At 47.5% G+C, this 21,373-nt stretch overlaps 1 protein-coding gene across 3 annotated transcripts in view; it reads left to right on the forward strand.

Moving 5' to 3' along the window:
• The window catches only part of C5QH8orf88 (chromosome 5q C8orf88 homolog), a 1,871,959-nt gene that overhangs the window by 1,802,770 nt on the left and 47,816 nt on the right, over positions 1–21,373 (forward strand). The window lies entirely within an intron of this gene.

The following is a 21,373-nucleotide window of genomic DNA, read 5'->3' on the forward strand; positions in this document are numbered from 1 at the left end:
TGGTAGGCAACTTAAACATGTCCTGCAGGGCCCCAAATGCCAGAAGGCGCCCATCCTGTACCACATCTGCAAGGGTGTAAATCCCATGTTCCTCTCAGGTTGCAAAGTGACCCATTTTCAGGACTTCGGGGATATTGTTCCAGAGGGGTTGGTCTAGTGTTGGTCTCCCACCCCAGCCGATTTAGTGATGAGCCTCCATCCAGGTTGACAGATGTGGTGCGTCATTATAGACATGTCTGCAGTCCCCCTATCATCTCAGTATAGTACTTTCAGGGGTGTATTTGATCCCATATTTCTAGTCTCTCTCCTATATGAGGGAGCCCAGGGTCACCGTGAAGCCATTTGTTCACCACTCCCAGTTGTGTTGCCCAGTAGTAGGTGCAGAGACAAGGTAGACCAATTAACCCTTCCCAGACTGAGTGCTGTAGAGTCTTCAGGGCTATGCAGGGTTGTTCCCTCCCCCCCCATAGGAGCCCCGGAACTATGCTATCCATTGATGTGAAGATAATTTTGGGGATGGGAAGTGGGGCATTCTGGAGGACATATAGTTATCTCAGGAGCGTCAAGAGGGCCGCCCTGCCCATCAAAGTTAGAGGGAAGGATTGCCAGTGGACCACGTCAGTTGCAATCTGTCTTTTACTGGTTGTAGGTTAAGATGTAGGAAGTCATCCAGGATAGGGCTTATACGAATGCCCAGATATTCAAAGCTCAGAACCGAGACCGAGTATGGGCACTGCCTAGGGATCCCATTGTCTCCTCCCTGAAGAGGAAAGAAGACTGTTTTCTGTTTGTTCACCCTAAGTCCACCAAACTTCTGGTATTCCGTAAGGATATGCGACATCAACGGGCAGGTCGTCACTGGGTTGCTCATATAGATAAATAGATTCTCTGCATAGAGTGAGGCCCAGTCCTCTCCTCCCCACGGCCACGCGAATCCTGTCGATTCTACCGTCATCCTGAGCTTGATCGCTAGTGGCTCTATGGCGAGTGTAAATAGCAGGGGGGAGAAGGGGCAACCCTCTCTGGTTCCCTGCCCCAGTGTGAAAGCCCTGCAGGACACCCCGTTTACCCGTACCACCGCCTCCGGAGAGTCATACGACAACGTAGAACTTTCCATGCAGTGCGACACCCCCTGCGGGAACTGAATATAAAGTACATGATGTTCTACCCAGCGAAGTTGAACATTATCGCTTAGGGCAAATCAAATTTTTTTTTTTACATCACCACAGGAGATGTGGGCCTGACTGGACACTAAGCCGCAGCATACAGGACAGTGGGGGAGGGAGCAGAAGGGGATGCACAACCTGAAGACTGATAGTATGTAGACCGGGAGGGCCCTGCATTGGTGGGGGGGGTGTTATTTGTTCCTTTTTTATTGTTTCTGACGCACTGTGATGCAAGACATGTACTGGTGAGGGGACCATATTGAGGGTTTGATGGATGGGGCGGGCATGGTGGGAGCTTGATGGGGGAAGCCCCTACACCCACGGTTATCAGTTCACTGGAAGGGGGCGGTATGGTGAACGGTATGACCGATGGATTGAGTGGAAGGGAGAAGGAATGGCAGGTGGAGAGGGTGGGGAGGTGAGGGGGAGTTGCAGGGGGAATTGGTACTGGGTGTTTGACAGGGGAGGTGGAGGGACAATGGAGTGGGGTGGGCATGTGGTGGCGGCATTGGGGAACTGTGGGGGCAGGTTTTAGGGCCATCAGAACGGTTAAACTGTGGTCCAGAGTTATGGTTGCTGGAGGGGTCAGGGCAAACAGTTGGCACACAAGGGTTCAATTTGTTGGGTTGTATGTTCGAGTGGAGAGTTTGCATTACAGTGTATATTCTGGAACAGCATGGGTACAGACTAGAGGGGGACGAGGCAAGAGTATTTCACCATGGGGGAGATGGGTTGAAGATTGGGACCTGGAATGTCCGCTAGCTAGGTAAACTGCTGAAGTGCCAGTAGGTGGGGGGATTTCTAAGGCGGCAGGGGGTCCAATTTGCTATGCTCCAGGAAACGCATATGGTACCAGAAGTATTAGGATTCACTTAGGAGACGATAGGGGGTTGTAGTGCTGGGGACGTCATATTCCTCGTATGCCTGGGGAGTTTTGATTTGGATTGCGATGGGGGGGTCACAGGTTTTGACAGACGATGTAGGGAGGACTGTGGTGCTTGCGGGTACACGTAAAGGGAAAGACTTCTGTGTGATTAATTCTTACGCACCAAATGGGGGCGATGAAGACTGCTTCCCTTCAGGATTGCGCCTTGCAGGGGGATATAGAGACAATCTGTTTATTTGGGGGGGGGAATGTAATTGTCTCCTGGACCCACATTTGGATAGCACAGGCAAGGCCAGTCACCCTAAGCAGCAGGCAGCAACATCCTTGGTGGAGGTAGTGGAGGACTTGGTGGAATTGTGCCGAGGCTCACATGGGCAGGAATGAGGCTACTCCTTCTTTTCGGGGGTTCATGGGTCTTATTCCCGGCTGGACTATATGTTTGTGGGGGAGGAAGACTTTAATTCCTTTGATAATTTGGAATATTTCGAGAGAGTCATTTCTGATCATTCACCCCTGGTGACGCAGCTGTGGGGGTTACAAGGTTACATGTCTTTACATCGAATATTTTCCATCGAAAGTATAATGCATCGAAACATATCCAACAAAATATTATTCATCGAAACACCATTGAAATAGTTAAAAGTGCATATTCATTGAAACTTAACCATCGACAATGTCCGAAGGTTCGATGAAAACACATAACATAAGAGTAAAACACAATATACTAGCACGTCATGCAAAGTCACGGTTCATAGTAACGGTGCTTTCAGATTTACTGATTTTCTGGTGAGAGGATTAAAAGCTTAACAGAAAGCGCTTCAGTAAACATCAACAGTGGTAAGCGATATATTTCTCCAGAAAAATGTACCCCTATCGAAATGTGAAACCACCATAGTTATTGTAAAACATATTGCATAATATAAATCTTTCATTTTCTAGTCGGTGAAAATGACAGAATGTATAGAGTTTGTAGTCTCCAAAATGGGAAAAAGACAACTGGCTTTCATGGGATATACATATAACCAAGAAATGCGAGTGAATGAAAGAATATATTGGAAGTGTTCCGACTATTTCAAAAACAAATGCAAGGGAAGAGCAATCACTCATGGTGAGAAGGTTATTCATCAAATAGAGTGCATCCGCTTACCTGATGGCACTAAGATTGTGATTAAAAAAACAATCAGCCAAATCAAAAATAGAGCAAATGAGAATATGGAAGAGGTGAATGGATCAGTTATTAAACGTGTGTGCGCAAAACTACCTTTTCATGTAGCTGCTGAAATGCCACAAATGAAAACACTACAACGTCAAATAAGCAAACAAAGACAAGTGAAAACCAAATATCCAAAAGTGCAAGAAACATATCCAGAAATTGAAATACCAACAGAATATCAAATCACAGAAAAGATTGACCTTTTTACTGTTAAATAAAAATATACACGATCAGAAATTAATAATATTTGGCAATCACGTAACATGGAATACCTCCAAAATTCTCAAATCTGGCATGTGGATGCAACATTCAAGGAATGCCCCAAACCATTCAGCCAATTTTATAGCATTCATGGAATTCATGGAATGGAATGCTCAATGACTCTCTTATCCCTCTAATGTATGTCCTGATGCCAAACAAAACCGAGGATATGTTCAAAATAATTTTTAAATTCATTTGAGACAATATTTCCCCCAAATCATGGTTCTAGATTATGAATTACAACAAATCAAGGCATTTACTGAAGTTTTCCAATCATGCAAAGTGCAAAGCTGTTTTTTTCATTTCACACACGCAATTTGGAGAAAATTACAGAACATTGGTATGTAATCACGATATATTGAAGATTTACAGTTCCAACATAACATTAAATTATTGTTCTCATTAGCATTTGTACCTATTGATCATGTAGAGGATTATTACGAACATTTATCAGAATCAGAGTATTTCAAAGACAATGAAAAATACCTAGAATCACTGTTAGATTACTTTTGGACTATATGGATTGAACAATTAACTAGAAGTGGGACGACAAGGAGATAACGATACGATAAAAAACTATGGAGCTGTTACGAATCAGTATTAGAGGGACATGCCAGAACAAAGATAGAAGGGTGGCACACTGGACTAAATCATTCCTTCAAAATGCATAATCCGACATTAGGGAGCTTTTTAAGACACTTAAGAATGGAACAATCAAATCAAGAAATGCAGATAGCACAAGTAATATCGAAAGAGAAAACACAAAGCCAAAGGAAAAAGTACAGAGACACAGAAGAAAGGCTGAAACAGTGCATATTTGATTTCGAGAAAGTAGATGAATTACCGTAATTAAACAGTGTGGCATTCAATATAAAATTTTAACCAAAACAAAAAGATGTACTTAGCAGATCATATTGATTCCACAAGGCAAAAAACAGATCCAACCACAATCCAAGGATTGAAATTTCAAAATGATCCACGTTCCAAAAAGACCAAGAAAAATTCCATGTGCCAAAATCCAGTAACTCCCGGTAAATCTGCTAAAATCCATGTGCCAATATCCACCAAAAAGAACAGGAAAACAAACAGGAACTCCAGGGAAAACCTCCAAACACGAAATTTTAAAATGATCCACGTTCCAAAAAGACCAAGAAAAATTCCATGTGCCAAAATCCAGTAACTTCCGGTAAATCTGCTAAAATCCATGTGCCAATATCCACCAAAAAGAACAGGAAAACCAACGGGAACTCCAGGGAAAACCGGCAAGCACGAACATTCTCCAGGACATCGAAGAAAAAATCCTTTAAAAAAAAAAAAAAACAATCCACCAAAAAAGAACAGGAAAACCAGCAAGAACTCCAGGGAAACCTTCTATCCGGAAAACGGAACTTCAAAATGACGTTTACGTATTAAGTTAGCTTTGATTCCTATGGAAAACAGTTCAAAATAGTGACACAAAGTGGCAAAATAATATATCTACTGTTTCTCAATATTACTATTGCAATAATTGAGGGGCTGATTCATGGAATTTGTGCTCTGAAAAACGGGGATTTGTGCGCCATTCTGCCCGCAAATCCCCATTTGTTAAACAGGTATTTGCGGGCATAATGCCGCACAAATCCCTGCTTTTTGGCGCACAAATTCCATGAATCAGCCCCTTAGTTACTACAATTATTAATACAGTAATATGAAAAAAGTTTATTAAAAGAATTGATTAAAACAAATATAGTGCACATACAGTATAAAGTTATATATTCATACAGTTTATTCAAATGAAAATTCAATGCAGTTTATTAAAATGAAAATTCGATGGAAAATAAATACTACGTAAAATGCTTTCAATGGAAAAAATATTTGAGATATGATATGATATGGCATTTATAACTCACCTATACACAAGTGTTTCAAGGCGCGACGAGGCAAGGGAGGGGGAACAGAGGGAAGACAGACAACGATCGTACTAGTCCAGGTGTCATTCAGATTGCGCAAGTGCATGGGAAGAGGAAGGAGGAAAGTGCGGGGGGTGGTTAGGGGACAGTGCAGTACAAGGGATAATAAAATAAATAACAATAAGTAAAAGTACGGCCAGCAGGTGGAAAGTGCAAGGGTAAGTGCAGACATCAGGTGTCAAGTGCTGGTAGTGGGACTGAAAGGATACAGAAAACAGTCCCCGAGTGCGGGGGTTGCCAGGAAGGCAGTGCAGGAGTGCGACTGGCGGGGGAGTGGACCTGGCCCAAGATCATAGAGTGGCCAGGTAGCAAGTGCATTTTCAGTATCAGCCAGGAAGTCAGCAGGGGAGAGAAGGACAGAAAGCAGAAGCAAAGAGAAAGGTTTTGAGGTGCTTCCGGAACCGGAGATGATTCTTCTCAAGTTTCAGGGAGACAATAAGGCTGTTCCAGAGGGAGGCCCCAGCCGAGGAAAGAAATCTACCACCAACTCGTTGCTTGGAGAAGCGACTGACCCTCAGGGAGTTGGAGGCGGATGAGCGAATGGCTCGTGAAGGAAGATATTTAGGAAGAGAGAGTTAAAGGTATTCAGGCCCCAGAAGGCCTTATAGACAATGCAAAGGGTTTTGAACTTAATCCTCGCAGCCACTGGGAGCCAGTGTAGAGATTTAAGTCCTGAAGCGATACGATCCCTGGGTTTGAGGCCAAGGACAAGTCTTGCAGTCCTGTTTTGGATGAGTTGCAGAGGACGGAGAGTAGAAGCAGGCAGATTTAGAAAGAGGATGATGCAATAGTCCAGCCTAGAGAGAACCAGAGCTCTGGAGACAGTGAGCTTTTGGGGGAAGGAGAGGAAAGGAAGAATACCTCTGAGGAGGTGCAGCTGGTAGTGTGACTTCTTAGAGACGTCAGGTATGTGAGGAGAGAAGTAGAGTGTGGAGTCGAAGATGACCCCAAGGTTTTTAGGCTCACACGTGAGAGCAGGAAGAGGGCCAAGCAAAGCTGGCCGGAGAGTGACAAGAAAGGAGGGAGTGGGTGTGCTAATGAGGAGAATCTCTGTCTTACTGGGATTAAAGCAGCGATCATTGGCGGCACACCACTCCTGGATGGCGGACAGACAGTCAGAGATGAGAGAATGAGAAGAGGTGGCTGAGGGTAGCCTGAAAATGAGCTAAGTGTCTTCCGCATAGCACTGGAAGTTGGGGCAGAGCGCTGCAATGCGGTGGGCAAGGTATTGGTTGAACAGCCATGGAGAGAGGTTAGACGCTGGGGGAACACCACAGGTAGAGATAGAGGAGAGGAAGGACCCAAGTTGAACCTAGGAGGATCGATCAGAGAGGAAAAAAGTCAGCCACACCGGGGCCTGACCGGTGATCCCCAGGTTATCACGGAGACGGTTGAGCAGGATGGCATGGTTGACCATGTCAAAGGCAGAAGAGAGATCAAGTAAGATGAGGAAACAGGGGGTATTGGAATCAAAGTTGGAGAGCAGGTCTTCACGGATGTACAGGAGAGCAGTTTCAGTGCTTCTGGCAGCTCTGAAGCAAGACTGATGATCATGGAGACAACCAACAGTCAGCGGTGAGTCCCCGCTTCCACCAAGAGCGCATAACAGAAGGCCCCTATGGAGCCAGCACTGTGTTGGGCCCAGGCGGACCCCCATCCAGGCCCGCATCCCTGACCTGAAACCCTCAATGGGCGACCCCCCAACATCTCCAAGCCAATCATGCCGCATTGAATAACGCGCCACAAGCGTGGGCGCAGGGACATTTGGAGCTCTCCGGAAAGACCCCGGTGAGCCCACATCCAGTAGCGTCTCTCGCACGGAGGCGCACCGCAGGGACCCAGCAGCCGGAATATCACCTGAGGGAAACACCAGCAACCCTCCAACAAACAGAGCAATGAATAGAACCTCATGGTCCCCCCCTCCTTACGCCCGCGGACATCCACAACACAGAAGACTACTGCACACCAACGAGCGAGCCCTCCACTGATCACCACCACGCATCAGACAGCACAAGGTGAAGGAGAACTGGAGCGGGGAGAAACCATCAACCCATCAAAAAGAAGGGCCCACGGACTTCCTAAAGCCAGGGGCATTCACCGCTGTTCTGCCCCTCTTCCCTCTGCCCACACAGCACGTACCACAAACCCAAATACCCACCTGATAACCGAACTTGCAGATAACTAAAGAACTAGCGCTGCAACAGCTCTATCTCAGACTCAGAGGCACAACTGGGGGAGTAAGCACTATTCTGTAACAGAACCGAGGGCTCCATAAGGCACCAAGACTAACGGAACAGTCAGCATTCCAAGATTCCAGCGACAACAGAAGCCCTTCCACGCCCGGGTGGCGGCCTCAGAACCAAAACACCAACCATGGCTAAAAGCGGAAAAACAACGAAGCAAACAGGTATTGCAACATTGATGGGCAATTGAGAAGCTAAAGAAAGTGGAACATGCACTGGATTCCACCGCAGAGCTGACCATCTCCCCCGAGGGCCCAAAAGCAGACCAGTCTGCATCCAAATCGGACCTGAAGGACCTAATAGCAGCAATAACTAAGGAGATCCAAAGGGGGACTGAAGAGGTCACAAAGAAAATCACTGCACTCGACAAAAGGGTGGCAGATGTGGAACAACCTACTGGAGAGCTAGAAAACACTGTGTGCGACCACGCCTTTGACCTGGAAAGTAACCTAGACAGAATAGTGGCACTAGAGGCGAAGTATGACTTGCTGGAGCTGTTAGGGAGAATTCTCATAAATGATTGATTTCCCTTACCTACTGAGTCCCTCAGCAGTGTTGCTTGATTTCTAGGATTTATTTTTTTCACCTGGTAAGACTGTGATCCTTTTTTCCCACTCATACATGTGTTTTGCTATGTGTGTTTCTACTTTTTGTGTGATCTTGGGCACTGGAGCCTCACCTTCTCCAGGGTATCATATTTTTCATGTGTGTTAAACAGCACCTTCTGTGCAGTGACACAGGGTTGTCTTTTAGACTTCCCAACGACTCCATTTTCTGGGGCTGACTACAGTCCCACAGAAAAGGGTAAAGTTGCCATTAACTTTACCTTAGTCACTTTTAACCACAGACCCAGTACAAACCATCTTCCATGGAGTATTGGAAAGGGTTAATTCTTATCCCTTTTTGTCTGTGACTCTTGGGGCATTGTTTTGCTCCCTTTACATTAAGACTTGGCTGGTGGCAGTGGTATCTACCCTAACCTTTCTACCCTGATTATCTTATATAAACGTGGTAATGTTTTAGGCTATTATATTAGCCTCAAACTTAAACCTGCTTGACCAAATACATTTTTGTTTGGCTCCGGCCCGGTTTATTAGCCATTTCTTTTTGTTAAAGTCTTTCTCGTGTTTGACTCTGCGGGCCAAACCAGGTTTGGTCCCTTTGTTCATCACCTTTTCGCGGGCTTCTACACAGAAGCCCTCCTTTAGGCGGCTGAGAGTCTTGGTAGGCAGGATGTGAGGGAGGGGTTTTAGGACCCCTGCCATGGGTTCCCCTGGTAACCCAAGTCGCACTCTTGTCTGATTGGCTAAGCGGACTGGCCTTGCCAGGCCAGCCACCCTGCTGTGTGATTGACAGCCAGGCTGTATGAATGGGGGAAAACTGCATAAAAAGCAGGTCTCTGGGACTGGAAGAGCAGAGTTGCCACTGGAACAAAAGAACCAATGAGGAACTGGAAGAAGAGGACCCCTACAACGACTGAACCGCCCGGTGAAGTCCTGCTGCAGGTCCGAATTTCCAGAATCCGCCGACAGAGAAGATCCCCCAGGAAACTTCTTCCCTTGAGCTGGTGGGACCAACCAGTTCACCCAAACTGCAAGCCAGGACCCCTCATCTGGTAGAATTCGCTGTACAGAGCTACAGTGGGCCGGATAGCCAGGAAGGTCGGACCCTGCTTGGGTTTTAAGGAGCGCACCTTTAATCGTTGTTTGGCGCTGCTGCTGGTTTCTTCCCTGGGTATTGCAGGACCCTCCAGTCTTCCTTCTTCTGATCAGTCCGACAGTCGCTTCAGGAACTGTGAGCCTGCAGGAACTACCAGGAACGTCTGCCTCAGACGTTCCTGGTAGTTCCTGCAGGCTCTCCGTTCTAAGGTACTGTGCAAATCCGGTTGTGCGTTTCGTTCAGCCGCGGTGAAAGTGTTTGAAATCTTTCTCCAATCCGAGGGCTTGTCCTTCTCTTCTCTTTGAACTAACTTTTCTACCAACCAATCTCGTCCGGAAACCGTGCCACGAACTTTACCGCAAACTACCCTGAACTGTATTATCTTGAGCAAAAGACTTTTGAACCATTGACTTTGGCCCTAAGCCTTTTCTATCTGATTTTATCATTGTAGTCTCTCTTGTTCGCTTGCTCTGAGTACTTACCTGTTGGTGTGGATTCATTTCTGTTAACTTTTGTCTTTCCCTCCCTTTTAAATTGCTGGAGTGCCATTTTGCTCCCACTTCATTTTGTGAGCTTAACTTGTCTGGAATTTAAGGGAAGTGGTGTGGTGTATTAAGAAAGTGATGTTTAAACTGCCTATAACAGTGTAATGTTATACAACTGAAGAGTAAAATAAATGTATATTCTTTTACTTGAAAACCTTGATTTAGTGTTTGCCTGAATCATAGTAATTGCTGTCCTTTGTGCAACTATTTGATACTGCTCACTTACTCTTGAGATAAGTCTGGCTGCTCTGCTACTGCTACCACTTTAACTGTGTAGTACAGGTTTTTACCAAAAGTGAAAGTGTACTGTCACTTGTAGTCTTAATTGTGTGTCATGTTCCCAAAGGGTACTGCATATAATACTGCCTAACAGGAGCTTAAGCAAGAACTCACCGAAAATCGTTCCCGGAGGAATTATATCCGCCTACGAGGAATACCCACAACAATCGCAGATGCAGAACTGGAGAACTTTACCATGGAGCTGTTCAGATTCATCCTGACCCTTCCAGACAGCTCCCCCCTAGAGCTCGACTGGGTCCATCGCATAATCCAGCGGCCCTGATGTCTTAGCACAGGTCCATTTCTTCAAAGTAAAAGAATAGATTGAGGGAAGCCAGAACAACTAAGCAAATCCTCTTCAGGGGGGGCAAGCTTTTTTCTATACCAAGACCTGCCTGTCATGACCCTTCAGAAGAGGAAAGCACTCAGCAACCTCACAGAATGGCTCATAGAACGTAAGGTGCAGTACAGGTGGAGCTTCCCAAAAGCACTGAACTTTACATGGGAGGGGACCAGGAGGTACATCCGCACCTCCAAAGAAGGGGAAGAATTAATGGGGAAAGGACCAGAAAGCAACGCTTCTGAATCCGTAACACACAGCCATGACAAACCAAAACCACATGTGCACGGAGCATGGACTAGAGCTATGAGAAAACTCAGACTTAGAGGCCCTCGGAAGAACAAGGAACCAGATCAACCCACGTACGATAAACACAGCCAGAACCCGGTCTATCACCGCAATGCCATACCCATACAAGGTACTGCCATCATATAACTATAGAGCCCCGCGATGGGGGCCGGAACAAAGCTTAAGCGCACCACTGTCCTAGCGTACCGCCGTAGATATATAACCCCAATAATCACTCACTCCGAAACATAATGCGGGCGTTCGACTGCATCAAAGATCACTGTGCTCGCCGGATGTCGTGTCGACGGCGTTTAGGCCCAGTTGGCCTCCATTAGCTCAGCTGTAGGGTCCAGCCAGCCTTCCCCGTTGGACGAGGCTGATCTTGGTCCGAGGAGTTTCGGGGGGGGGCCTGTTGGGCCAGAAGGGGGGAGCTGAAAAGTTGGGGCACGTTGGCCCCCAAGAAGGGATTAGATGCTATGAATCAGACATGCACAGTTACATCACATACACTCCCACGACAGGGGGACTTCCGAACACGGGCCCGAAGCTAGGGAGGCCATAGGGGCACTACAGCATGAAACTAAAGAGGCTTGGTGAGGATAGAAACATCCGCATCCTCACATGGAATGTAGGCGGCCTCAACTCCCTGAGGAAGCGTAAGTCGGTAGAGAACAGGCTCAACAACCTAGCAGGGGATATCGTAATTCTCCAAGAAACCCACTTACTGGCAGCAGACGAGCAACGCCTTAGGCTCAGACGATTCACACAGGCTCTCTTTGCCACCTCAGGGGAAAAGAAACGGGGGCTAGCAATCCCGCTGAGCAACAATTTCCCACTTCGAAACCTAATGGTAAAAAGAGACCCAGCAGGCAGGTTCCTCCTGGTAAAGGGATGAATATTAGAACAGGCTATCACCATAGCAGGGATTTATTACCCTAACACAGAACAAGCCACATTTTTACAGAACCTTATCCCAACGGTGGCAACATTCACCACAGGGCACCTGATATTAGGCGGAGACTTTAATACAGTCCCAGATCCCTTAGTGGACAAAACCCTCCCACCATCCAACATGGATTACACCCGAGCCCCCTTGCCAGGCTAATGTGAGAAACCGAAACAGCAGACACATGGAGGCTAGCAAATATGGGGAGCATCTTCTACTCTAACGCCCACAAAGGGCACTCGCGAATTGACTTGTTATTAATTACGGGGGCCCTGTTCCCATGCCTGGAGAACATACAAATCCACACTCGGATGATCTCAGACTATGCCCCGGTATCAGCAGACCTAGCTATAAATGGGCTACCAGCGCCTCCACCGAGATACTGGAAGCTAAACGATTCCATCCTCCTAGACAACACGATTAAAACAGGTAAGGGACTCCCTGACGTCCTACTTTCAGGAAAATACAACCCCCGATATGCCCATCGGCATAGTATGGGAAGCTATGAAACCTGCAGTCAGGGGAACATTAATCAGCGTAGCGGCGGAACACTACCGTATCTCCAAAATTCAGGCAACCGCCCTGGAACTAAAAGTCTCAGAGTTAAAGAAGCGACTCAAAATCCACCACACTAGGAAACTTGAAAGAGAACTGAGGAAAGCGAGATTCACGCTAGAAATACACTGTGCGGATCGATCAGAGAAAGTCTTCGCCTACACGAAGCAGTTTTATTATAGCAAAAGTAACAAGGCTAACCGAATACTCGTCCACAAACTACAGCAGATACACAAAAAGAACAATATAGCATATAGCGGGGGAAGACGGCACAGCCAGATATACAGAGAGGGGAAAACTGAACGCCCTCATAGCCCATCACAAAACAATAATGTCTGGCCCATCCACCCATCCTGGGAACCAAAACCAGAGCAAGCAATACCTACAGCCATTCATAGCACCCAACATCAACCGCAGCTCGAAGCTCTTGAAACCCCGATAACGGCAGAAGAAGTCGGGGAAGCCATCAAATCCTTGAAGAATACCGCCCCTGACCCCGATGGGCTAACAGCGAAATTCTATAAAACATTCTCACAGGCACTGGCCCCACAACTTTCCCAAGTATTTAACTCATTCCTAGAATCAAAGAAGGTCGTTAAGTCGATGGGGGAATCACTCACTAATCTGGTTGACAATCCAGGGAAAGACCCAAAGCAGGTAACATCCTACAGACCGATGACCCTCATGAACCTAGACGGGAAAATGTATTCTAAAGTACTAGCCGCCAGACTAGGGAAAGTGCTCCCAGACCTGATGGACAGGGACAAAACCGTATTCATTCCTGTGAGGAGCACATTCGACAACATCAGGAGACCAATAGACCTTATAGAGAGCGGCACACGGCAGAAGGAGGAACTTGTGGTCATATCCCTAGACGCACACAAGGCGTTCGACCTAGTAGGCTGGGATTACATTAAAAGCATACTTGAACACATGGGTTTTGGCCTCAAGTTTATAACATGGATAATGGCGAACTATCAATCACCAACAACCCAGCTGAGAGAAAACGGGATTAGATCTGAAAGCATAGCCATCAACCGGGGAACCCGCAGAGGGTGTCCACTCTCCCCTATGGTGTTCGCACTGTCCATGGAGGCCCTCTCCGGATGGATTAGGCAAAACTCAGACATATATGGAATCTCAGTAAGGGGTAGGGAATACAAAGCAGCATTGTATGCCGACGACATGCTCCTAATAATCACACACCCAACCACTTCCCTTGACCCCCTGCTAGAAGAGCTTGAAGCTTTTGGGAGAGCATCAGGATTAAGGATGAATTACGATAAATCGGCTGCACTAGCAATCAACTCCACAAAGAAACAGAAGGACAAACTCTCCCCCAAATTCCCCATCCCATGGGCCGAAGACGCAATCCAATACCTGGGAGTACGTATCCCTAAAAACCATGTCCAGATATACCAGAACAATTTCCCACAACTACTTAGAGACCTGAAAAGGGATTTAACCCACTGGAATAAGCAGGAAATATCATGTCTGGGCAGAGTGGCAGCAGCCAAAATGAACCTGATCCCAAAACTAATCTACTCCTGCATGGCGCTGCCGGTATACATACCAGAGAGGGAGCTCAAAGGCCTACATGAGCTACATTGAAATTTATCTGGGGGTGGGAAGAGAGCCCGAATAGAGAAGCGAATCATGACTCGAGGCCGTAACACGGGTGGCCTGGGAACACCAGAGGTAACCAGGTACAAGCGAGCTGCACCCCCCATACTGGAAACAAATAGAAGAAGCATGGTGCAAATCCCCCTTATCCGCCCTCCCGCACACGCGGATGCCAAGAATCCAACCGAACACAGGACCCCTGAAAGCAACAACTAACACAGTATCGAATTGGAAAGCAGCCACACGAAAATGGGGGTGCACAGGTTTCCTAGGCCCACTAACTCTGATTTGGTACAACCCAGACTTCTCTCTAGGCCTCCAGCCTCTGGGTTTCGCCGCATGGCAAGCCGGGGGCCTCCGAACAATTTCAGACTTCCTAGAGTGAGGCAATCCACTCACATTCGAAGAGTGCAAAATCAAAATCAAATTCAAAGTCCCAGAAGCTGAACGTTACAGATACTTCCAGATAAGGCACTGACATTAACATCGGCCCCACCTAAAAGGAAGGTCTCTGTATTATACCAGCTCCTGGATAAACACGACCCTACAGTCAAAGAAAGATATATGATCAACTGGGAAAGAGACCTGGGACGACCAATAGACGAGAGCGCTTGGAGCAAGATCTGGCCGAGGAACCACAAAAGCACCAAATGTATTACGAACAGAGAATGTGGATCTAAGATCTGCTATAGATAATACATCACTCCTACACAGCTGCACAAAGCCAACCCAAACATCCCACCGGACTGCTGGAGGGACTGTAGAACCGAAGGAACCCTGTTCCATCTATTATGGAAAGCAAAAGTAATATAAAAAAAAGCAAATAAAAGCAATCACAGGCCTTACCATTCCCTGGGACCCTGGGATCGTCCTGCTGGGGGACACAGGAGACAGAGAATTCCCTCTCACAGGACATATAGCGCGCCTATGCACACACCTCATAACAGCAGCAAAAATCGCACTAGCGTGGCTCTGGAAGAGCCCCACAGGCCCATCAATCCTGCTGTGGTGGGCAAAATGCTGGGAAACAGTAGTCACAGAAAAGATTACAGCCCTACGTGCAGGGAACCTGAACTATTTTCTGAACACCTGGCCCCATTCATGTACTTCGCAGAACAGTTCCCAACCCTCTCCCGTAGACCTCCGCTCACCTGCTGGCTAGGATGACCAAGAGTACATGAGTAACTACCGCACAAAGGCTGCCATCTACACCTTCCCTCGCCACATACTGAACTGAGCCCCAGCCAAGAACAGCCCCCCCTACCATTAAGCTACTAAACTATTAAAACCAATATGTGATATAACATATTTTGAAATTTGCGAAATGTCTGATGTAACACTTTACGTTAAATTGCTAATAAAAATGTATTGAAAAAAAAAGAGGGTGCACAAGGGAGAGCTTCAGGGGGGAAGGGAAGACTCCAGTGGTGAAGGAGTGGTTGCAGAAGTCGGCCAGGACAGGAGCCAGTGAGTCAATGTGGTTCTTGATGGTTTTGGAGGAACAGGGATGAACCTGTTTTGATGAGACTTTCATAGATCGGACTTGTATAGAAACCTCGTTTGGGGTGAACAGGGGAAAGGCAGAGCAGGAGGGAGAAGGGGTGGCTGAAGAAGGGCCAGAGGAAGAGCAGAGAGCAGAGAGAAGAAGGGGAGAGGAGGAGAGAGGACAGGATGTCCTGAGTTTTAGAGATGAAATGTGAAGCCAGTGCCGTGCAGAGGGCCTGGGAAGGGACAGGAGAGGTAGAGACTGTGGCAAAATTGGCCAATTCCTTGCAGATTTTAAAGAGTTCAGCCGAGTTGTTAGATGCCGCAGAGACACAGGCTTGGATGTGAACTCTCTTCTTGGTGCGGACAGAGATCCTGTATTGCCTTTGGAGTAGACGGCAGGCCAGTTTGTCAGAGGATGTACATGAAGCACACCATTTCCTCTCAGCCACCCTGCACTTGTGTTTAAGGGTGACGCGGTCAGAGTCATACCAGGAGTAGCACTTGGCTTTGGACTTTAGGTGGGATCTTCATGACCGGGGCAAGAACATCGATAGTATCAGATATAGTGGAGTGGAGCATGGAAAGGCCTGTGTCAGGGTGAGAGTCAGCGGACCGGGAAGTGGGGGTGAGAAATTGGTGGTGAAAGCCTCAACTGACACGCACTTCATGGATGCCCCGGGGTCTGTTAGTCGAGGGGGCACCTCTCCGTCCCCCCTGATCGAGTTTTGGCTGGTGGCAGTGGAAACTACTTTTTATATTCGACCGCGAATATTTTCCTATGGGATTTTCCCATTGTTCGAGGCTACCAACTTTAATTATTTAATTCTCATAGCCTCGAACATACCGCCGGTTTATTTAATTAATATTAATTCTCCGGTTGGTATTTTTTGCCAAGACTCGATTCTAAAATGGCGTTTGTGTTCTCTTCTGTGACTCCAACCCAAGTCGAGCCCTTTGTTCCACTTTTTGGCGGGCTTCTCCACAGAAGCCTCCAAAAGTCGTGCCACTCTGTCTGGGTACCACAGGGGGTGTGGGAGGGGGTTTAGGCACCCTGGACTGAGTTACCTTGGTAACTCAAGTCGCACTCTTGTGTGATTGGCCCAAGTGGTGAGCCGGCCGGCTCACCACTTTGCATGTTTGAGTGACAGCTAGGCTGAGTTAATGGGGGTTTTCTGCATAAAAGCAGGGCTTTGGGGACTGGAACTTCAGAAGTCGCCACAGGACCTGAGAATCCGACGAGGGAGAAGCTGAGCCGACCTACCACGAAGACACCACCGGTGGAGCCCTGTAGAACCGACTCACCACTTCCCAACGACAGAGAAGGTCTCCCGGCTGGAGAGGCTTCTTCCCCTGACTGGTGGGCACAACCAGTTTACCTTCCTTTCTTCGCACCCCAGCCCGGTTTGTGGTCGAACTGCCCGTGCCAAGCACCCCGGCGGCCGGATAGCCACTCACCACTGAACCGCGAATCACCGGACCGCTCCTTGTACCTGAGAAACTTTGCGGCTGGTTTCTTCCCTGGCAGTGCAACGCACTCTTGTCTTCCTCCACGATGAGATCCCCTCTTCCCCCGGACGAAGCACCGACTTGCACCCGCTGCCAGGAACAACTGCCCCCGCTGGAGTGTTCTCACCACTTTAAGGTACCGTTTACGCCAGGCCTCCCTTTCTAAAGATTGCTACAAGGTAATAATAACCCTTTAACCTTCTGGACTGGGCTAGCCGCCTTGACCCTCTAACTGGTCCCTTTCTTTGGTCCAACTCCTTTTGGAACCTTTACAAGACTCTTGTGCACTGCAGCCGTGTGACCTTGGACACATTTCGTTTGGATCCTATGAAAGTGGATCCGGCTGCGTGAACTCTAACTTCACTGTTTTACTTTGCCTTTCCCTCTTGTTATGTTCTGATAAAAGTGTTGGGATCTGTTTCAACTTGTTCTCTGCTCTTCTCTCCTTTTTTAAAACGAACTATTAGAGTGACATCTACGTTAAGCTCTCACCGCTGTCTGAAAATAAGTGGGGCTTTACTTAAGACTTGTCTAATATTTTTTTAAGGGAGTGTATATCTTTTAGTGACCGTGTTTTTGAATTGCTTATTATTCGTGCCTGTGTGTTTTTCTAGATGTGGTTTTAAATAAATAATTATATCTCTTTTACACCAAGCCCTGGTCAGTGTTTACTTGTTCTACTGTGTTCTCTTGACCTATTGTGAATACTCTGTATACTGCCTAACTCTTCTTGAGGGAAGTCTGACTGCTCAGCCACAGCTACCAGGTGAATCTGTGTGGTACAGACTGCTACCAAGTGGGTTTACTGCCAAACACCTGTAGTCCTAAATCTTTTGCAGTGGTCCCAGAGGGAACTGCACAGGTTTCTGCCTAACACAAGCCAAAGCAAAAGAGCTGCACACCAGCGACGCCGGCAGCAGGGCTCAGAAAGGAGAAAACACATAACCAATCACGGGCAGAGGGAGGGCTGGAGGGAGATGAAGGAGAGTGGCAGTGAGTGAAAGGAAACAAGAGTGCTGCACACAATGCATAGAAGGGGCCTCAGGTTTGAATAATGCCACAAGATCACGGCAAATAATGCATATAATTAGATGGAAATATTTTCTTTATAAATTATTTCGATGAAAAGACTGCATACTGGGTGACAACAACATCCACCGGTAAGGCTGTGGCGACTTCCCACTACGTTCCTGGATGATGTCGCGTTCGCGTGGAAATTTCGTGAGGAGGAGTTTTAAAAAAATTAATGAAGGGTCACCGATATCTTGTTGGAGGCCTTTAAGGTGAAAATCGGGGGGTTCTTTATCTTCAAGGTGACTGGGGTGCGGCGGGTACTACAAGATAAGCTGCAGGAAGTGGAGAGGGCGGTAGCAACGCTGTTGGAAGACCTGGCGGACGGGAGGCAGGTGGGTGAGGAATTGGCGGAAGCACTGGCTGCTCATCATGATAGGCAGGCATCGCCATCACACTTCGATGGAAGTAGGCAGGATGTACGGATTCATAGGGTGGGGAACAAGGCTGGAAGACTGCAAGCCTGGCTGATCTGTCGAGAGTAGCCCCGTAGCACCATCACGCACGTCTGACAGGAATCAGGAAGTTTGGTTAGCGCCCAGGAGGGGATTAATGAGACGTTCCAGCTATTCTATCAATTCCTGTATACCAGCGATGGCCCTTACTCTGAGACAGAGGTGGATGAGCCGCTGGACTTGATATAGATACTGGCTCTAGAGGGGGATTTACTGGAGGGGCCTATTGAGGAAACCAATATCAGTTGTGCGCTGCAGGCAATGATGAAAAGTAGAGCTCCCGGGAGCAACGTCTTGCAGCAGAGTTTTAGTGTAAGTAGGTGGATCTCTTGGCCCCTCACCTTAAAAATTGCATGCTAAGGCCTTTCAGGCTGGGATTCTCCCGGACTCAAATGAGGGAGGTGATAATAACAGTCCTGTTGAAGGGGGGCAAGAATCCCCTAGACTGCACGTCCTCCCGCCCGATCTCACTATTAAACATCAACACAAAGGTCCTGGGGAAGGTCTTGGCTACCAGACTATCTAAGGTCGCTCAGATCCTGGTGCACCCAGATCAATGCAGATTTAAAGGAGGACGGAATACCTCAATGAACCTAAGCCATTTGCATCATGTGATGACCAGGTCCAGGACTCCGGGGGGGAGATGGCACTGGCATCCTTTGATGCAATGAAAGCTTTCAATTCACTACAATGGGACAGGCTGTTCAGAGTACTGAGGGCCTTCGGACAGTAGGCCGGTAGCGAGGGTAAAAACGAATAATTGGATATCGTTGCAGTGGGCACTGGGCAGAAGGACGAGGCAGGGGTGTCCCGTCTCACCCATTTTGTTTTCAATGGCACTGAACCTCTGGCAAGGTTTCTCAGACAGGAGATGGGAGAGGCAGGGATACTGGCGGTAGGGGTGAGGCATGTCGTATCCCTATATGCAGATGACTTGTTACTCTATGTGAGAAACCCGCGGGAGAATATGCCAATGCTTTTTGAGATTCTGGGTAATTTTCGCATGCTGTCAGGATAAAGACAAATCTCAACTGTTCTGTTGGGGTCCATGCGTGACCCTGGTTTGCATACCCTCCCGGACTGGGGGGATAAGGTGGGAGGGAGAAGAATTTAAATACTTGTGAATTACAGTTTTCCACGACATGGAGGAGACATTTTATATAATACCGGCAGAGTGCTGTCCGGGATTGGAGGCTCGATCCAATTCTGGAAAAAGATGCCAATATCATTGATGAGAAGGGTGGCTCTTTGTAAAATGATTGTACTTGCAAGGCTTTTCTACTATTTAACTAATATACTGTATGGCATTAATAGAGTATTGTTTAAAATGTTGGATGTGAAGGTCGGGAGCTGCTATGGGATACAGAGAGGAGGAGGCTCTAACTGGCAACTTGGAGACGTCGGTGGTCGAAGGGGAGCCTGAATTTACCGGATTATGAGCTCTACTTCATTGCAGCACAACTGCAAGTGATATTGGCGTGGACAGACACAAAGGGGAAATTGCTGGTGGGGTTGTTGAGAGCCCTTCTGGCTCACCGGCAGGGGATAGAGCTGTTGGGAGGTATAATGGGAGGAATACCAGTGTATTTCAGGTGGTGAGAATGCTCTGCAGGAAGCTTTTGAGGAAATTGCAGGTATCCGGCTGCTATAGTCCAGACCTACCATGTGGTATGAAACCGGGACTTTGCTTGGCTTTGAGGAGGATAGGGATTTCCGGAAGATAATGGGTGCAGGACAATGGGGACCTGTTTAAGGATGTGAGACTGATGCTATTTGAGGAATGGAGTACTCGCTATGGGGTGGCATGGTGACCAGACGGCTGGCTGCCATGTGGTGGGAGTTCCCGGAGGACCCAGACAAGCCTGCTGATGCAGATGCTCCTTACACAGGAGTGTGGGAGGGGGGGCAGGGTTTCTCAAATCTACCAGGCATTGCGTAGTACCTTCCTCACGAAGGATCTGATGGTTCAGAGTAAATGGGAGAGGGATATGGGAGGTCCGATTCCGGAAGGAGAATAAACAAGAGTTTGGGAGTAGCTCCGTAAGGTTTTGCAGGACGCTATGTTTCAGCTTATCCAATTTAACATCTTGCAGCTGGTGTAAGTGACCCCTGTCAAACTTCATGTAATGAATAGAGATATGAGTCAGGACCGCCCCTGATGTGCGACAGGGCCAGCAGGGATATGGGCTATGCTGTGGGGATGCTCGGTTGTGGCACGCTACTGGCAGGCAGTGATTGCAAAGATTAATTAACTGCTTGGCTCTAGTCTCGAATGCAGCCCGAAGGTGTGTTTATGGGGTTTACTGCCAGGGGGGAAATAGAAAATGAGAAGCCGAATGGCCCAGTTTCTGCTGGTACTAACAAAGAGACAAATGGCCATTGCCTGTAAGAAACCCCAGGGCCCGTCAGTGATGCATTGGAAGGAGGATGTCCGCAGATGGGGGATGGCGGAGTTGGATATATTACATAAAACCAGGGATCCTGAGATGGAGGAGGGGGTGATGGTGGAATGGGGCCAGCTGCTGGATGAGTTACGGTTCTCAGCAGATTTGAGAGGGTGGAATGAGAGGACAGAGTATCTCCGGAGAGGTCACGATGGGGGTGGGGAGGGGAGAGAGTACTGGCAGGTTGAGGGGCTGCCTGGGTTGAGGGGAAGGTTTCTACATAGTCCACTGTACCTTAATCTTCCCTTTTGAGAATGTAATATTACTGGTAGTCATGTATACTATGCTGCGTTTCTTTGTGTGCACTAAAACACGAATAAAGAAATGTTTTTTTTTAAAAAAGAAGCAAAAAATTCACTGGAGAAGTTTGATTACAAGCAAGGCACTATTTGACTGTCACTTATATGAAATATTATTCACTTACTGTGTTATGTTAATATTTTGCTTCAATTACAG

Source organism: Ambystoma mexicanum, chromosome 5q (assembly GCF_040938575.1).
Source record: "Ambystoma mexicanum isolate Mex_15411 chromosome 5q, UKY_AmexF1_1, whole genome shotgun sequence".
Classification (NCBI taxonomy): Eukaryota; Metazoa; Chordata; class Amphibia; order Caudata; family Ambystomatidae; genus Ambystoma; species Ambystoma mexicanum.